Source organism: Crassostrea angulata, chromosome 9 (assembly GCF_025612915.1).
Source record: "Crassostrea angulata isolate pt1a10 chromosome 9, ASM2561291v2, whole genome shotgun sequence".
In the NCBI taxonomy this organism is placed as follows: Eukaryota; Metazoa; Mollusca; class Bivalvia; order Ostreida; family Ostreidae; genus Magallana; species Magallana angulata.
Genome location: NC_069119.1, coordinates 32888685 through 32907505, shown reverse-complemented (window position 1 = coordinate 32907505; position 18821 = coordinate 32888685). Strand labels below are relative to the sequence as shown.

General features: G+C 33.1%; 1 pseudogene; it reads right to left on the bottom strand.

The window, feature by feature from the left end:
- Positions 1-6355: 6355 nt before the first annotated feature.
- On the bottom strand, positions 6356-6951 carry LOC128162290 (uncharacterized; annotated as a pseudogene).
- Positions 6952-18821: the final 11870 nt, after the last annotated feature.

Here is an 18821-nt window from a genome sequence, read left to right as displayed (position 1 = left end):
ATTTACCAACTGTTACCAAATGTTACTAGTGATGTTAATGTTGTATAGAAATACAATTCAACTTGAAAATGATTACTTTGCACCTACTCTGAAAATATAAAGATGCGCAAAGTCATGCGCACTCAAACTGTACTCGGTCTCGTTATTTGTTTGGTTGATATATATAATAGATACATTAACTATGATAGCCAATAAAACATTAACACTATTTAGTTAATTATAAATGATTTTAATAAAGCAAATAAAAACAACAGAATCGTAGATCTTTGATTTCTTTCATACGGTTTGATTTTCAAAAGATTTTGGAAACATTTTTTTTAACAGAATGGCCATCATTGATAGAAAATCTTTCTTAAAGTGCAGCAAGTGATTATTTACCTGAATCCATGTCCCTTGAGTTGGGAAAATAAACAGTTCAGTATAGACCCAGACAATTAAACTAAAATAAACTTACAACTTATTTAATCAATGTTAATTATATTTAATAAAAAACTAATCAATGTTTTATTTTAATACCTGTAAAATGTAATTAGGGAAATAAAAATAGTTGTAAATAAATGGTTTTATATTAATTTTGTTCATTAAAGATCATTTCATATTTTTCAATTTGCAATGTTATTTTTTAGTTCACCTGAGCTGAAAGCTCAAGTGAGCTATTCTGATCACAATTTTACCGCCGTCCGTCTGTCCGTCTTAATTTTTTACATTTTGAACTTCTTCTCTAAAACCGTTAAAAAAATCAGTTTAACTTCGGGTTCGATATTTCATATATCGAAAACCAGTCTATGTTAGAAGCAGCCATCTTGAAGTTGAACGGAGATGAATTTGGTTGTTGTGCAACAGTTTACGTGCGAAGGGAATATTTGAAACATCCAAAATATATTTGTTCCGTTTATGTGAAGTAAATTGAGGTTAAATATTTCAATGCGTTGACATTTTGATATGTGACGGCGGTTTTAGCTTGCTTTGATTTTCGTTTAGCATATTTAGTTTTACTTGAGAGGAACCGTCTTTTATTCGAATTTAAAATTTTTACGTGTAGACCGGTTAATCCGACAGCTGATTGTTTACATGTACCTGCACAAAATCTGATGCACTAACAACATATTATAGAATACTTTTCATTATGTTGGTACATGTAATTCGATCTCTACGTAATGGTTAATTAATGCACCATGTTTTATTAAGATGCTCAGCAATTTCAATCTAAACGGAGGTTATTCTCGCGGCTAGAAAATTATAAGTATATATATAATGAAAAATAAATTGTGTTTTTTCTTTGTTTATAAATTTCTATTTACTAACCTGAGAGTCAATCTTTGCGCACAATGCTACTGTATGTTTGTACACAATGCTGTTGTCATGCTTTAGTTCGTTTATATTTTAAATGCAGTTATGCAGAATAGGAAATACCAAGTTTAAACTTAAAGTTGAATATAATAAACTCGTGAACAAAAACATGACTCGAACCAAGCTATGTATCTTTCTTATAATTCTACGATTGCCTCTGAAATTGTGGTTGATCAATAGAAATTTCTTGCTAAAAGGATGATATGCTGTACACTGTAACTACTTTCTGGTGCCCCTTCTTCAACGATGATTTGCATAAAATCTACACAGATATTTGATAGTTTTTCGAACAAGTAAATAAAAACGACGTTTTTTAAACAGTTTTCATAGTCCTGACAAATTATTATTATGAGGATAAAAGCATTATCTGTGTTCTTCAAAATTATTGCAACGAAAACTCATCTTTGTTCGTAGACGTTTGTTGTTTTTTCAGCAATAAAATGAAAATAATGGGTAGGCCTTGGTACAATAGAGCGACATGCCTGCAAATACATAAATTTGAATTATAACTCTTTATTAACATATGTGACAACATTTTTCAGTTAAGTTTATTCATCAATCAAGTGAGTAAGGATATGAAACGTCATACGAAAAGAATTCATGCCTAGTAAACGAGAATCGTTTATAATGGAAAAGGCCTATTAAATTTTTCAATGTTTTTAATTTGAGGAATTGAGCGCATTCATTCTTGTGCATTGAGGCACACTTCTCTTCTTTCACATATAGGATTTTTTAAGATAAAATACAATACATGTAACTATAGTCTTTCCCGAGGTATTGCTTCTATCACTTGTTGATGATTTTTAATAAAAATACACATACCTGTGAAAGAAGTACAGTTGTAATCGATGAAATTAAAAATATATAAGAGATCTTCATTGACAAATTATCCCTTTTTCTCATAAAAATTTACAGGGACGAAAACAAATTTCTTACAGAGATTTATAATGGGGAATGTTTACATCTTTTCTCCATTCGGAAGTACTCGGGACACCTAGTGCAATTTTTCATCCAGGCTTCATAATCGCCGATGCAATGCAAAATCTCCGTAGACTTTCAATTTTGGGATGTGTATTGAAACCTAAAGCGGTAGAGGGGGCGTTTTAAAACAGATAATTTGGACATTTTTCATATTAGTGGACGAACATAGTTTGAGCACAAAGTATTTATTATTATCGAAATATCAAGCGAAAAGTTGTGGAAGCAAAAGATCGGGACATAGTATAGTGAGAAGGGAGAAAATGTACCATTATGCTCTCGTGTATTTTAATTGTTTTATATAGTGATGGGGGGGGGGGGCTATAATAAAAGGAACTTGAAGTTAACCTTGAACAACTGACAATTTAGATATTTATATTGCATATGATCTTATTTTCGGTAAAAATGGTATTCCATAAAGGTAAATATGTCAAAGATTAAGTTTGTGCAAAAATAAGTGTAAAATTCTGATATTCATTTTTGGTTAGTCTGCTGAGGGGCCACATTTCACAGTTTCCTATATTTACAATTGCAAATATTTTTCCTTATATGAACCTATAGAAAAGCGAAAAACGTTCAATTCTGTAAATTTACATCTACCAAGTATAATGTCCTCTATTTCTTACGAAAAATTATAGTTAATTCAAAGCTGTATAAAAACAGCCAGACTGAAAGCTACACGCCCCATTTATCGATTGGTCGAAATCTACAGCGGCTGAAAGTGACAGGACTGAAATTGACACGCCCTGTTTATCGATTAGTCTGAAGCTGCAGCGACCTAAGTAAAATCACGGACTGCACGAAATAATCTTGATGATGCCAGACTGAGACAATTTGGCTGTTTCTTTTAGCTAACGTATTTATGTATATTAACAGTTATTTAGTGAATTTTACTTCTCATAATCAATTTATTTTTTAGTTAAAGAAAGATGTAAATATGAACAATAAAATCCTTTCTTTTATGATTCATGCGGGTTATGAAAGTAGCGATCATTGCAGGAAATTTTTTTACATAACCCGCTGACGCGGGTTATGTATTTTTCCTGCAGTGTCGCTACCTTCATACATGTATCCCGAATGAATCACAAAAAAGCATTTTATTGTTTAAATATTTACATTTGCAAATAAGTTTCCTTAAATGAACCTATAGAATAGTGAAAACGTTCAATTCTGTACGAAATCTGTCATGACGTCACAATGATCATAGCACGCACTTATCACTTGGATTATTGTAAACTTAAAATATCGGTAACTTTAACAGTTCTGAACGATTGGTCTTTTTTAAACGTAAATATAAGTAATAAACAGCAATGGTAAAAAGTTCACTGGTATATAAAATTGATTGGTACGTGATCAAATTTACTGAAAAGCCCTTCGGGCTTCACAGGATTCGATCACGTGATCAACCAACTTCATATCCAGTGAACTTTTTAAATTGCCGTTTATTTCTTTATTGAAGGCCCATATAAAGCCAGTGTTGCTCAGGTGAGCGATGTGGCCCATTGGGACTCTTGGTTAATTTTTCTTTATTCTACGTGTGTGTTTTAAAGGGTAAACTTATGTAAATATTTGTAAACATTATTGGGTCTTTGAAAGGAAAGTGGATAATTGGGTAGTGTTTTGCGTTTAGGTACTAAAAGTTTCAAATTCTGATTACGCTAGTTTCTTATTTTGTTCGAATAAACGACTTACTCCATAATTAAAAGGAGGATGCCTATCACAATTTTTTTAACAATATTTCGTTTAAGTAAGTGTTTGATTTTACAGATTTTTTTAGAACGTTATAACTCTCTAAAGACCGACATATTCTTGATAGAAGCAAAAATAAAACAAAGGGAAATTTTCATCATTCACAGTGAAAATTTGACTGGAAAACAGCAAACATCTTTCTGTTAGAAATAAAGTTTTCATATAATGTAGATATGATAATAAACATTTTGAACGATGCTTAGGTAGATGCTGATACCACCTCAAGAAGATGGCGTGTAAAATCCCTATATTTTTACTGATAAATATTGTAAAAGTATATAAATCAACAAATCTGTTACTTTTTTTCAAAAAATGTTTAAAACAATATGGACCGCGCTCTGGAAAAAGGGGTCTTAATGACATTTTTATCAAAATTTGTTTTTTTATTGGAAAGTGACGGAATTGGTCTACAGAATAATATTTCCAAATTTGAAACATGTACTCCATCTAGTTTTCTTGTTACAAGCTTTTGAAAAACGTTGTTTTTATATCCTTCATAACTGGGACGTCATGACGTCATTTAAAATAACTTGATGTTGCGCACATTACGCACATTTTTTTCATTCAGATATGTGCTAAGTTAATTTTTTTAAGTTGTATAATTTATAGAACTAGATAATATCTTTTTAAAAGCTTTAGTTAATTATGCGGTAGTTAATCATATTTGATCATTTTTTTTCTCTACGTAGGAATAAAAAAAAATATACACAAACAATCATAGCATAAAATAGGAAATTGATTTTAATTATTCTTCACTTTAAATCATTCTTCAAATTCATATTCATATTCAATGGTGTAATTAATATATGAATTCTATTATAAAAATTAGATTTATACAATAAAAAGTCCACCATCTCTTGAAAAATATGCTTACATCAAAATGTGTCAAAGTAAATTTTCAGTTCAGTTAGTTTACTACTGGACTGGAGAGGGGCACGTCTCCTCCTGGAAAGCAGATCTCACAAATGGTCTCACATGCGAGTAGAGATAACGCACTCTAGATTCAGACAGTCCACCAGCGGGAAGTACACCCGGTCTTCTTATTTCCCTGAACTGAAATCCCTGATCTTTCAAAATCTCAATATTCTCCTCGGTTCCGTCACAAGTCTTCTTCGCTGTTACAATGCCTGGCTCGTTAGAATCGAACGAAAAGTGTTGATAATGGCGGATACCCTTCACTGGTTTGAAAAACTGCCCTAGATACTTTTTCCAGGATCTCAATTGCCACGCTGGATATCGCACAGCAGTGTTAGTAGTAGATGATCTGTTAACAACATCTTCAAGTTGGCCAATGCTATCACAATCACACCGCCTATACAACTTCTTGAGAAGAGCAAATCCTCCATCGATGAGGCACCGTGCGTGTCCGGGGATCTGCATCTTGAACTCTATTCTGTTGTGTTGCTTTGTCATTACTCGCCACATGAAATATCCAATAACATACTGGTTCTTATTCTGGCCACAGCAGTTATCAGCGTGTATTGTGCATGATGTTTCGTCCGAATTGTGGTTTTGTAAGGCCCAGTCCAACATAGAAATCACAGAGTCTGGTCCATGCACTTTGGTTCCATCTAGTCCGATAGTTTCATTTTCATTTATAAGAAAGTTCAGTTGTTTTGGTTCTCCATCGGAACGGACACCAAATATATGGACTTTTCGAAGTGTCTGAAAGTACAGGGGACCCATTTGCCGCGAATGATGAGGAATGCATACATTCTGACTGAAGTCAAACGTGTAATGGACGAATCTGTCTTGTGAATGGTATGTGTCTTGGGACCTTTTCACACAATCGTTGTATACTTTCCTTTCAGCCTGTGCATGTGTGATGTGTTCCTGCATCTTTCTTGCTGCCTCCAACTTTTCCTCCTCTGAAACTGCATCTAAAATACTTTTTCGAAGTTTTTCACAAGTAGCACATACATCGTCCCTTGGTTTAGCTATTTTAATATGCGGAAGACACTGGTTCCAGATGTTGCAAAATGTGGAATACCGCACATGTCGGTCGTTTGGACAGCTTTCAACATATGTCTCGTGGACGTCCTTCTTCGTTGTACCGGATGGAATGTATATGGGAGGAGTGTCATCTCTTCCTCTTGGGGCAGCTGGTTGTGGTAACCCAAAGTCATCTGCATAACTAGAGATGAACTGTGCAACTAACTTTATGTCTTCATATTGTAGCGAATGACTAGGTTTCTTTCCAAGGTTCCCATGCTTGCGTGGTGTTACTCCATGTGTATTCTTATGGGTGATGATATTATGAAGAAAATGCTTCCCTATATCATAGACAGGCAGGAACGTATTTCTGCAAACCTTTTTCCCGGAAAACATGAAAGTCTGCCTGGAACGTATTCTTTTCTTTCCCCGTTTTGTCGTTTCTTTGCAGCTGTCCACAAGCGATCCCATGATGTACATGTCTTTTTCTTCCTTTGACATTTCTCTCATGTTTAGGATGTGCGAGTACAATGTATCATCACTGAAGATAGAAACGCACTTGTTCTTACAGCCGCAGCCACGAATCTTTACCTCTCTGATTTTGAACAGATCAGAATCATCATGGGGTAGAGGTAAATTCTCAATGGACGCTGAGCTTCTCTGGTATTCATTTTCGTCATCGTCCCCATCTCTATCATCTGAATTCGGATCCGACACGACAGCATCATCAAGAAACTGCATAACCCGTCGATCTAAATCAATAGTGTCATCAGCCGGTCCATCGTCGTCCGCGTCATCTGATGAATCTTCATGATCAGTGACCTGGGAAGCTGCAGGAGTGCTGTTTGGAGTCCATCCAAAGTGCTGAGAAAAGAAATTTTCTAGCTCCTGAAAAAAAAAATATTTTACACCAATAAGAAAACAATAATTCCACTGTAACATTTAATGAAAAACGCAAACACTATGATGTAATTTTTTTTCTTCATTTTTTAACCGGGCTCTGCTGAAAGCAGAGTCCTGGCTATAGGCAGACAAATCGCAAATGTTACTATAAATAGCACAAATAAACAAAAAACCAAACAGCGTCAAGGTAAAGCTTCCGCTATACCAAATAGTTACCCAAAGAGCCATGTTTTGTCAAAAGTGTTGTTATTTTGGTGGTTTTTTTTTTTAATTTCGAATGAATTGTCTATCTTTTTTAGTTTTCTTATTAATAACTACTAATAATTACTATTCATTTTGGACACATACAATTTCAAACTGTCAATGTCAGTCTACATGTGCCGTCTACTACGGAAGCGTGTCGGGGCCTACACTGGTTGTGTTTCAACTTATTAACTGTCCTTCTTTTTATTGTATTATCAACACATAAAGTATTGTGACTCTTTATTTATGCAGATAAATTGAATTGTATCTTGTTATTTCTACATAATTAAAATCACTTTGTTGAATTTTACTAGTTTTATTGCTATCTGCGGTTTCGATTTTAAAAAAATATGAAATTTGCAATGATGATTTATGAACTTATTATATTGAGAGAGAAAATTAGACAAAGTACAATGAAATAAACGCTTTATAGCCATGTCGATATCAATATGATTTCATTTTTAAGGAACATATTGCGAAAATATTATCGAATGAACTTTGCGGGCGCAAGAGTGATGAAAGTGACGTCACTGAATTCTGAATATATCTGTAGACTATGGAAGCGTATCGGGGCCTACACTTGTTGAGTTTCAACTTATAAGCTGGCCTTCTTTTTTATTGAATTGTGAACATATAAAGTAATGTGACCTCTTATTTATGCAACTGTATTGAATTGTATCTTGTGATTTCTATATAATAAAAGTCACCTTAATGAATTTTACCAGTTTAATTGCCATCTACGTTATCGACTTACCAATATATATTTGAAAATGTTGTTATCGAATGAACTTCGCCGGCGCGGGAATTCTGATGGTACGTTTACGTCGCCTCACTCTGAATCTAGCTGTAGACGGAACACGTAGACTGCATTTGACAGTTTGATGTAATTCAAAAACAAAGAACAGTAATTACTTTATATTGATTGCAATTCGTATCAGTGTTTGATATCGTAGTTAGAGGGCTGCTACATGATCTATATATTAGCAGTTTGTCATGATCTTCTATGTTTGGGTTACTCTCCATTAAACATGTGATAATAGTTTTGAGTTGTGCATGAACTGATCGTATGGACGTTGGATTTTTTCATGTTGATGATTTGACGCGAGTCATTTCACCATGCGAAAAAAAAAAACACGCATTGAATGAACATTATGAGAAAATGCAACGCTTATGCAATTAGTTTATGCATAATATCATTTGATATCATAGTTAGATAACATTGTAGTTGAGAGGGTTGGTTATCATCCAATAATATTGCTTCAAGATCGTGTAATATCAATTTGAAGACAGATGTCTGAAACAAGCCTTGTCGATGAGAGACCGTTGTAACAAAGTGTTTATTGTATCATGATCACATAATTTTAGGGTAGGACTGCTCAGTACTATTACACACAATTCGTTGTGGATCTTAATTCATGGATGATAGGATCAACAAAATTCATGAAAATTGAGCATACACGAATTCCAATGATTCCACAAATGTCAGTCTGCATGTGTTTCCTAGAGATAGATTATGGGTGAGGTGACATACCATCAGAACTCCCGCCTCCGCGAAATTCATTTGATAACAATATTTTCGCAATATTTTTTTCAAGAAATGAAAACATATTTATGTCAATATACCTATAATGTATACATTTGTTTGTCAACATTTCTTTCTCGATATGACTTAAAGGGACTTGGACACGATTTGACTTAAAATTTTCAAAATTTATTTTTCCATTTTCAATGTTTATACTGATACATATCGGTGCGTCTTTTTACCCCAATGAACCCCAATGATACCCCAATGAACCCCAATGCTACCCCAATGATACCCCAATAAACCCCAATGATACCCCAATGAACCCCAATGATACCCCAATGAACCCCAATGTTACCCTAATGATACCCAAATACACCTAATGATACCCCTATGATACCAAATGATATCCCAATGATACCCTAATGAACTTTGAAATATTAATACCCCAGTGAAACTAAATGTGTGCATAGTTAAAAGATCTTCCGCGCAAGCATGTGAATAAACACCGTACATGTATATAATTAATATCAAGGTGTTTTTTCCTTTTTGTTTTTGTTCACTTTTGACCGAAAGTTTTCTTAATTCTTTTTAGCTCACCTGAGCCAAAGGCTCAAGTGAGCTTTTCTGATCACAATTTGTCCGTTGTCTGTCGTCGTTGTCGTTGTCGTCGTCGTTGTAAACTTTTCACATTTTCATCTTCTTCTCAAGAACCACTGGGCAGATTTCAACCAAATTTGGCACAGAGCACCACTAGGTGAGGGAGATTCAAATTTGTTCAAATAAATGGCCACGCCCTCTTTAAAGGGGAGATAATTGAGAATTATTGAAAATTTGTTGATATTTTTCAAAAATCTTCTTCTCAAAAACTATTCGGCCTGAAAAGATTAAAGTTGTGTGGAGGCATCCTCAGATAGTGTAGATTCAAGTTTGTTCAAATCATGGTCCCCGGGAGTAGGGTGGGGCCACAATTTGGGGATCAAGTTTTACATAAGAATATATAGAGAAAATCTTTAAAAATCTTCTTCTCAAAAACTATTAGGCCAGGAAAGCTCAAATTAAAATGGAAATATCCTCAGGCAGTGTAGATTCACTTTTGTTTAATCATGGTAACTGGGGTAGGGTGGGGCCACAAGAGGGGGATCAAGTTTTACATAGGAATATATAGAGAAAATCTTTAAAAATCTTCTTCTCAAAATCTATTAAGCCAGGAAAGATCAAATTTGAGTGGAAGCATTCTCAGGTAGTGTAGATTCAAGTTTGTTCAAATCATGGTCCTCGGGGGAAGGGTGGGGCCAAAATTGGGGGATCAAGTTTTACATAGGAGTATATAGAGAAAATCTTTAAAAAAAATTCTTCTAAAAACAATTTGGCCAAGAAAGCTCAAATTGGCGTGTAACCATCCTCAGATAATGTAGATTCAAGTTTGTTCCAATCATGGTCCCTGGGGGTAGGGTGGGGCCACAATGGGGGATAAATTTTTATATATAGAGAAAATCTTTAAAAATATTCTTCTCAAAACTATTAGGCCAGAAAAGCCCAAATTTGAGTGGATGCATCCCCAGATCGTATAGATTCAAGTTTGTTTGAATAATAGTCCAGGGGTTATGGTGAGGCCACAATGGGGGATGACTTTTTACATAGGAATATATAGAGAGAATCTTTAAAAATCTTCTTTTTAAAGACTATCTGGCCAGAAAAAGCTTAAACTTGTGTAGAGGCATCCTCGGGTAGTGTAAATTCAAGTTTGCAAAATTACAGTCCCTAGTGGTAGGGCAGGGCCGTGATGGCGGTTTGAATTTTTACATAGGAATATATAGAGAAAATCTTTAAAAATATTCTGGGAAAGTTTTCGGTCCAAAACTCAGTACTTAGTGTGAAAGCACAGGTTATGCAGATTAAAGTTTGATGAAACCATGATTCCCTAGAGAAAAGTGGGGCCACGAAATGGGGGGGGGGGGTTCTGTGATTTCATCAATATTCGTTGAATACCAATTTTCGTGGATTTCGTTGTTAAGTTGATCCATGAAATTAAATGTTCATTGAAATTCACTTTCAACAAACATTTTGTATTGATAGGATCATTGGCCACGAAATTATGTATCCTTGAAACTGTGGTTTTCAGAAAATCCACGAAAACTGATACCCACGAAAATTAATGAAACCACAGTATATAGGAATAGAGAAAAATCTTCTTACAGGTACAACAACAAAAAGGGCTTGGTATTTACGAAAAAAAGAGGTGGATAAAAATTGGCAGATTTTGAATCTTTTTTTAGCAAGATCTATTGTACTTAGTTGCCAAGATATTTTGATACTGTAATGCTAATTTGATCAGAATTAAGGCAATTGTTGTTCAGGTGAGCGATGTGGCCCCTGGGCCTCTTGTTTTGAAAACTATTCTTTAAAATTAAAATAAAAAATCCATATAATTTTTTATTACTGTCCCAAATAAGAATTTAAAGCAATTTGGGAGCAAAATTAAAAAGCAATTGGGGAGAGAGGGGGTTATCTCATTCAACTTTCCTTTTTCTGCATACATCATTTATTCTTTAAGACGTAGAAGTAAAAACTGAAGTCTTTCTCTAATGGAAAAGAATCAATATGTCTCTTTTTTTTAAAGTTATGTTGAACTAGCACAAATGACCAAAGCTCCCATCAGGACATAATTACAGGTCACAAACAATCTTTGAGTCAAATTTTAGCTTAAAAAATTATAATAATTTCCCATCACAAGATATGGCCCAATCGGTGTAAAAAAAGGCACGTAGTTGAAATTTCATTTGTTTAACATGTTGTTACATAAAATTCATTAAGTGTATCAATTATGAACATACTTAGTATCATTTGGGTATTTCAAAGTTCATTGGGGTATCATTGGGGTTCATTGTGGTAAAAAGACGCACCCGATACATATAGAAGTTTATAATGCTATGTCAAAATTTGAAAGTCAAATATCAAGTTATAGGCAAGATACAGAGTTCATAATTCTATGTTTTGTAAACAAACTCGAATATTGTCATTTTTTACATATGTGTTGTATTGGTGTTAGTTTCAATCAAATGTATCTTTCTTTTGTTGATAATAGTATTTATGAAGATACTGAATTAGTTTAAATTGTTTTTACTTGTTATTTTGTCAAAGAAATGGTAAGTCTCTACATTGCATTTTTTGTAAACAACTATAAGACTCGAGCTTTGTTTACATAACAACCAATTCTTACCTCTCTATCTCACTTGTAGCTTGACTTTAACATTCAGTATTTTGGTCAACCATTTAAAATGCACTAGTGAACCATTTTATACATAAAAAAACGAAATTTTTGATCTTAAATCGTGTCCAAGTCCCTTTAAACCCGTTTTTATATTATTATTTTCAATTAAATCTTTAGATGAAAGGTATTTACAGCCTCAAAATGGTTTGTTATGAATAATATGACTTATTTTCAATGCATCTTCATTTTTTTTCTTATTAATTATATGTAATTAATCCAGAGGTGCTCGAATAAAAGTTCACGATACTTCACCGATATTTTTTCATTTCCTGTGAAATTTTGAGCGGAAGTTAAAGTGCTCGGATAATGTTCTCAAAATACGTTAGTACTGGTCGTTTTTCATATCATATCCTAGTTGGATTTATGTTAAAACATGTAAATCTTTTAAGATGTATATCTTATTTCACCATCGAGCAGTTATATTTTATATTAAACGATGATATTCAGTACAGAGCTATCGTTCGTGTTCAACCACGTGTAGAGTGGTTGAAAATATAAACATTGGGCTGCTTAATGAAATCATAGCCATGGTTGATGCTTGTTGTGTGTAATACCACGTTTTTTAGAAATATAATGGGTGTCTGTTTTGCATAAAAACTTCGTAGATCGAGCCATTTTCAAGGAACATTCTGCATAAAATAGTTTAGTCTGTTTCACTATTAATGCTATCACAAGGTCGGGCGCTGATCGAAAATTAATCCTCAGGGAGGATCTCTACAAGTATTTTAATTGTTGAAACAGGAGACAAAAACTATGTTTGATATTGTCGCATTTATTTCTAGAACACATTTTATCCACAAATTAATTATGAGGTGATAATTTTGGTCGGGGTGTGATCAAATCCAATAAAGCCCGAAGGGCTTTATGATGGATTCCTTATTACTTATCTTTATACAATCTTAAACCATCCTACAATATTTTTAAAATATAAATAAGCAAACCCCGCTGGCGCCTAAATTTGGCTTCATTTGAAGTTGTGGGTTATATAGTATAGTATATAGTATTTAAACGTAAGAAGTGTACTAGGAGCGAACTACCGACGATTTCTTCCAGTATTTTAAAGATGTGTGTAACGATACTAATAGGCATGAACCCAATCTAATTACTGATAGTTTGGTAACAGAAGAGTCGGTATTCCTTGAACTAGATAGTTATATTTCTGATGACGAAGTTGTACGTGTTTTGAATGGTTTAAAATGTGACAAAGCCAGCTGGATAATTTATTTAATGAGTACTTTGTCAAATTTAAGGATTTTTTCATCTGTCTTAAATAATAGATTGGTCCTCTGCTAGTAATGTTATATCTGACGCACAGTTTGGATTTAAACCAGGGTTTGGTACTGTATTCGCACTACACAGAATGATTTCACATCAGATTAATAAGGGGGAAAAGTTATATTGTTGCTTTATAGAATATAAAAAAGCTTTTGACCGTGTCGATAAAGAAAAATGTTTGTAAAGTTGCCAGAAGCGGAGTCACGGGAAAATGTCTTAGTGTTATTCGTAAACTCTACAGTGATGTTCAATCATGTGTGAAGTTCAAATCAGATCTCTCTGAGTTCTTTTCTTCCACAAGGGGAGTAATGCAGGACGAGGCACTTTCTCCATTCTTATTCTCCTTATTCATTAACGACTTCGAATCTGATCTCCTTAAGGTAGCTCGCGGGTTTACTTGCTTGTGAGAAAACCTACCTTGAAAATTTGTCCACGTGATCCATAGGTTTTATAGTTTTATTTCTAAAATTTATTTAAGATTCGTCTGCGCGGTAATAATGTTATCGTGTTTCAAATACAGTGTCATTAATAAAATTAAGCAACGCCATTTCAATGAAATATATAGCAAAATGCACATTTTAACCGAGAAACGCATTACAAAACTATGCTCCAAACTTTTAAACGATTCAGACGAAATTAATCATACTCAACACAAAAACAGAGGAGATAATTATGAATCAATTCATTAAAAAATATCAGTATGTGTTCTCGGCCAATTTTTGGCAAAAAAACTTCGAAGATTTAAAAGATTTCTCAAAACCTTATATTTTCATTACGACGTTAGCCTGACGTAATCATTTCCTTACTTCTTAGAACACCAAAATTGAAATGCATTTATTGCCAAGAACATGTAAATGCTTATTAGACATTATTGTGAATGTTATCAAATGCAATTAATGTAAGGCTGTAAAGATACAGAAAATTGCTATTTTTGTTTTTATGAAACTCTGAGTCAATCAATGCAAAAATAAAATGCCAGGCAACTACTGACATTATAAGTAAGTAATCGAATAAAACAGTTATCTCAAGCCAAAAGAAATTTAAGAATTTAATCGGTAGTACAGATTACGGAAAGTTATAATTGTAAAAAAAAAAAGTGAAGTTCATGCATGTATACATTCTATTTTAAAACATGACTTTAAATGGAAGAGTTCTAACGCACACTCATTCTTTATCTTTATAGAACAAAATGTGACAATGTATGTGACATCTTTAAATTTTCAGCACTTGATATTATAAATCTTTGTATAAACAGTCATAAACCGCATATAAGCTTTTTAAAATATTTTTCTTTTATGCTTCTAAATATCTCATTTGTCATTTTAAAAAAGAATTATGAGTTTACTATGACGGTCAACTCTTTACGTCGATTCCTATTATGACGTCAGCAAACCCGCGAGCTACGTTAAGAGTGTATGTGAACCTATTCAACTTAACGACATCTCAATGTTTCTTTTGATGTTCGCAGACGACACTGTTTTACTGTCTGAGTCTAATGAGGGTCTTCAAAATATCTTAGGTAATTTGCATGTTTATTGTGAAAGTTGGAATATTAATGTAAATGTGACTAAAACAAAAGTTGTTGTGTTCCGAAAAGGATCAACACTACCTAAAAGTTACAGATGGTTTTATAATAAGCAACCGGTCGAGCTTGTAAATAGTTTCAATTATTTAGGCATGACCTTGAGTTTTAATGGTAAATTTAATCTAACACAGTAGATACTGGCTCAACAACGTAGCAAATGCATGTTTGGTATACGTGGTTTTCATACAGGAAAGGACGTTAAAGGTGTCCATACTCGATTTTGTAAATTAATACTAAGAGTGTTCAGTTCCACGCCCAATTTTATGATATATCCGGAACTGGGTCGTTTGCCTTCAATTATTTCAGAAAGTTAAAATTACTGAAATATTGGGTGAAAATATTAAATACGCAAAATTATATATTAAAAAACATACATGAGGATATGTATTCCACCCAATGTGAAAATTCTTAGATTTTTATGGTAAACGATTTCTTGTGCTCTGCTGGCTTTGGCAATGTTTGGTATGCACAAAACGTTCTAAATCAAAGAAAACTGTTTTTAGATATTAAGCAAAGACTATGTGATGTCTTTATCCAGGAAAGAGACGCCTTCTTTGCATGTTCCTCTAAATGTTACGTATACAAATATTTGTAAGACCCTTTTGGTCTCCAGTATTATCTTAAAAATGTATATCAGAAACTTTTGTTCACTATTTGACAAGATATAGATTTTCTGCACATAGACTAGTAATAGAACAAGGTCGGTATAATCAAACTGTACACTCGCGTCGCATTTGTAGATTTTGTACTCTTAATATGATTGAAGATGAACATCGCTTCATTCTAGAATGTCCAAAGTACAGTCATTTACGGTGTTTTAATATAAAAAATTATTACTGCTCACAGCCTTCTTGATTCAAGCTTGTTCAGTTGCTGAGTTCGAAAAATAAGAAACAATTAAACATATTATGTATTTTTTTTAAGAAAGCCACAGAGTATAGAAAGAATTTTGCTTTAAGTAATACATATAATATGTTTTACGGTGCGACCGTTGGGGCGAGCGCAGCATGTGATCAAATAATAAGTTATGATAAATCAATAAAAATAAAAGTATCAACGTAACGTAAATGAATTTAAATGCAAAATAAAATATAAACATGCCTATTTTTTCTAGTAAATTTTCATTATTCATAATTTATGAGATTGTTTATTTATTTAAATAGAATTTATCTCAGTTTTTACAATGTTGTTAAATAATAAAGATTTTAACATAATGTTTATTGCAGTTTATTTCCTCTGTTTTTGCAGCAGACATTTTTCTTAAACTTACATATAAAAAATTGACTTATCATAGAGCCCCACCCCCCCCCCCCCTGTTTAAAAAAAATATAATTTACGTATAAAAAAAAATTGCTGATCATATAAGAAAAACGGTTATGGACCCCCCCCCCCTCGGGAGGATGTAATAAATGTGAAAATAAAGATACCATTGAGCAGTTAAAGAGCTAAATGCATACTACGCACTCACCATTCCTCACCCGGATTAGAATTTTCCTGATTTTAAGAATTTTTTTTTCATTTTGCTTGTAAATATTTTTTGAATGATGCTGCCGCGCCCCTTTTAAAAACGTTCCTGGAAATTAATTACTGTAAATATATAGTGAATAAAATAAATGTGAGCATTCATCCAAATGAGAGCAAGTTACAACTGTTTCCTATTAAAAAAAATGTTCCCATTCGTTAGCTTTGCAAGATTTTGAGAAGATTTTGGTACTTATATTATTAGCAGATTTACAATAACTACTTAGAGTAATTTCCCCTTATTGTGACGTCAAATTTCACGTCGGTCAAGTGTCGTCTCAATCGTAACTACTCGGCCATTTCCGTCACCGCAAATTTTTATCGGTTACGGAAAAGGGCGAGCGTGATCCGAATGGTGTCATCTGTCTCTTTGAAAAAACCCTGAACAAAAAACTAAGTGAAATATACTGTTTTGTTTACTTAAAAAGCATGATATTCTTGAAATTACACAATTGATCTGTTTCTCAAAAGTTTTACTTTGATTCTCGCGAGAAGGAATCAAGTCTAGTGAGATCGTCCGACATTGATAAATTGCATTGTGGGTCAAAATTTACTGACACCGAAAAATTCTGTGGGATCAATGTGCAAGAAATCCATTGTGACGTCACTCGAAGAAACGACAACTCTGTTAGTCTTATGTAATGGAATTATTTTATTTACAATGCATGATGTACATAGTCTTTTATCTTGTTCTCGTGAGAGTGTGAAATGGGAAACCATATTTACAGGGAATTACTGGGACGATTTAAACAAGGCATTACTGGTCCGATTTACTGACGCCAAAAAAATCCGTTGAATGAATGTGCAACTAGTCCGAATTTTCTATTCACACACGCCTTGCCGGTAGAGCTCGCTTCGCGCCGGCGCTGCGCACCGGCGAGCTGCGCTCGCTATTATCGTCCAAATAAATTTAAGTATCATAATATATATATATGTACATTTTTTCTTTTCTTTTTTTTTATTGTAATTACATTGTACATTTGTGGTAATATCTCATAATGGCAGATGTGTCTGTGTACTGCCAAAAAATTTGTTCACATTGATTATGTATTTACATGTATTTATACAATGCCTATAAACCATGTGGTTTTGAGCTAATAAGCTATACGTACTTTTATTCAAAACAACAATTTAATTTACCAAATCAAGAGATCCTGGACACCAATAATTAGCCACTTAAAAATAGGAAGAGATGCATCAACAGAGCGGACAAACGTATGGACCAAAAATGTCGAGAAAAAGCTTTTGACTTAAAATTCATTCAAAGCTAAAAATTGCTGCGTTAATTGAGATAATTGTCATGATTTGACAACTATAAGTTGTCATGTTGTAAATTTTGTATTTACTGGTTCCTGGTAAATTCAAAGTTCACAACATGATATAATGATTAAGTTTTCAAAATTTTCTTACTTTGTTACAAATAATTGACTGAGAACATTCAAGTGGTTGATTGTCATGATCGAGCAATAGCCTTGTACTCGAGTACGTGTTGACATCCCTAATCTTCAGACATTTTAAAATGTTTTTTGTCGGTATGAAAGTAGGTAGCATTGGAGGAAAATGCCTAACACGCATTGTTGTTAGACACCGACATTTCATTAAATATGATACAGTTTACATATTAAATCGATTCTTATGCTTAAGACATATGTAAAAAATAAAATTGGCCTTGAAATTATGCTTTGCAACCTACGTTTTGATTAGCTAGTATAGGTATGTTAATTTTTATTTTAATTGGGACAAACCTAATTTTTCCTTTAAATTATGCAAACATACACTCTGCTAGCTGTAAGTAGATAGTTAAATAGGTAGTTTGTCTATTTAAGCTATTTAATCGGTAATTGCATGAATGGGAAGAGTATTAAAATGAGGATAAAATTATACAATACATTATCACTAATACTTGTTGTTAAATTTCGAGTTTGATATTACTGATTAAAAATGATATTAGAAAATATGCATATTATGCTATTTCATGTGTGTTTTATTCAACGAGTTAAAATTGTATTTATTTTTGAGAGGCTTGCCGAGCAAATATAAACATCATTTCAACAAGTTAAGAAAGATAAACACAACTAGAGCAAGGCTCGTTGCAAAGCAATGAGTGTGTCTTCCGTTAATGTCGAAATTTAAGCTAAAGTTCCTGTAAGAAGCAGAGTTCTGAAACCAATAAACATAAGTAACTAAGACAAACAGAAAAAAATCGAATTATTCTTGGTACAACTTAAAAAAACCCGAGTGATTCTTAGTACAAAATAACAAAAACCTTATCAATTTCAAGAACGACTTATCAATTACATATCCGAATGTGTAATAGTGCGATTTAACAATTATCGAATAATCTTAAGTACGAATTTATCTCTGAACAAAATAATAGTTTCTTAATCAAGAATGTGGAATCAAAGTTTCCGGAAAAATCAATTTTTAAACCCCTATATCCCCATAATGCATTGTCCGATTTTAAAATATATTTCAGTTTTAAATTATGA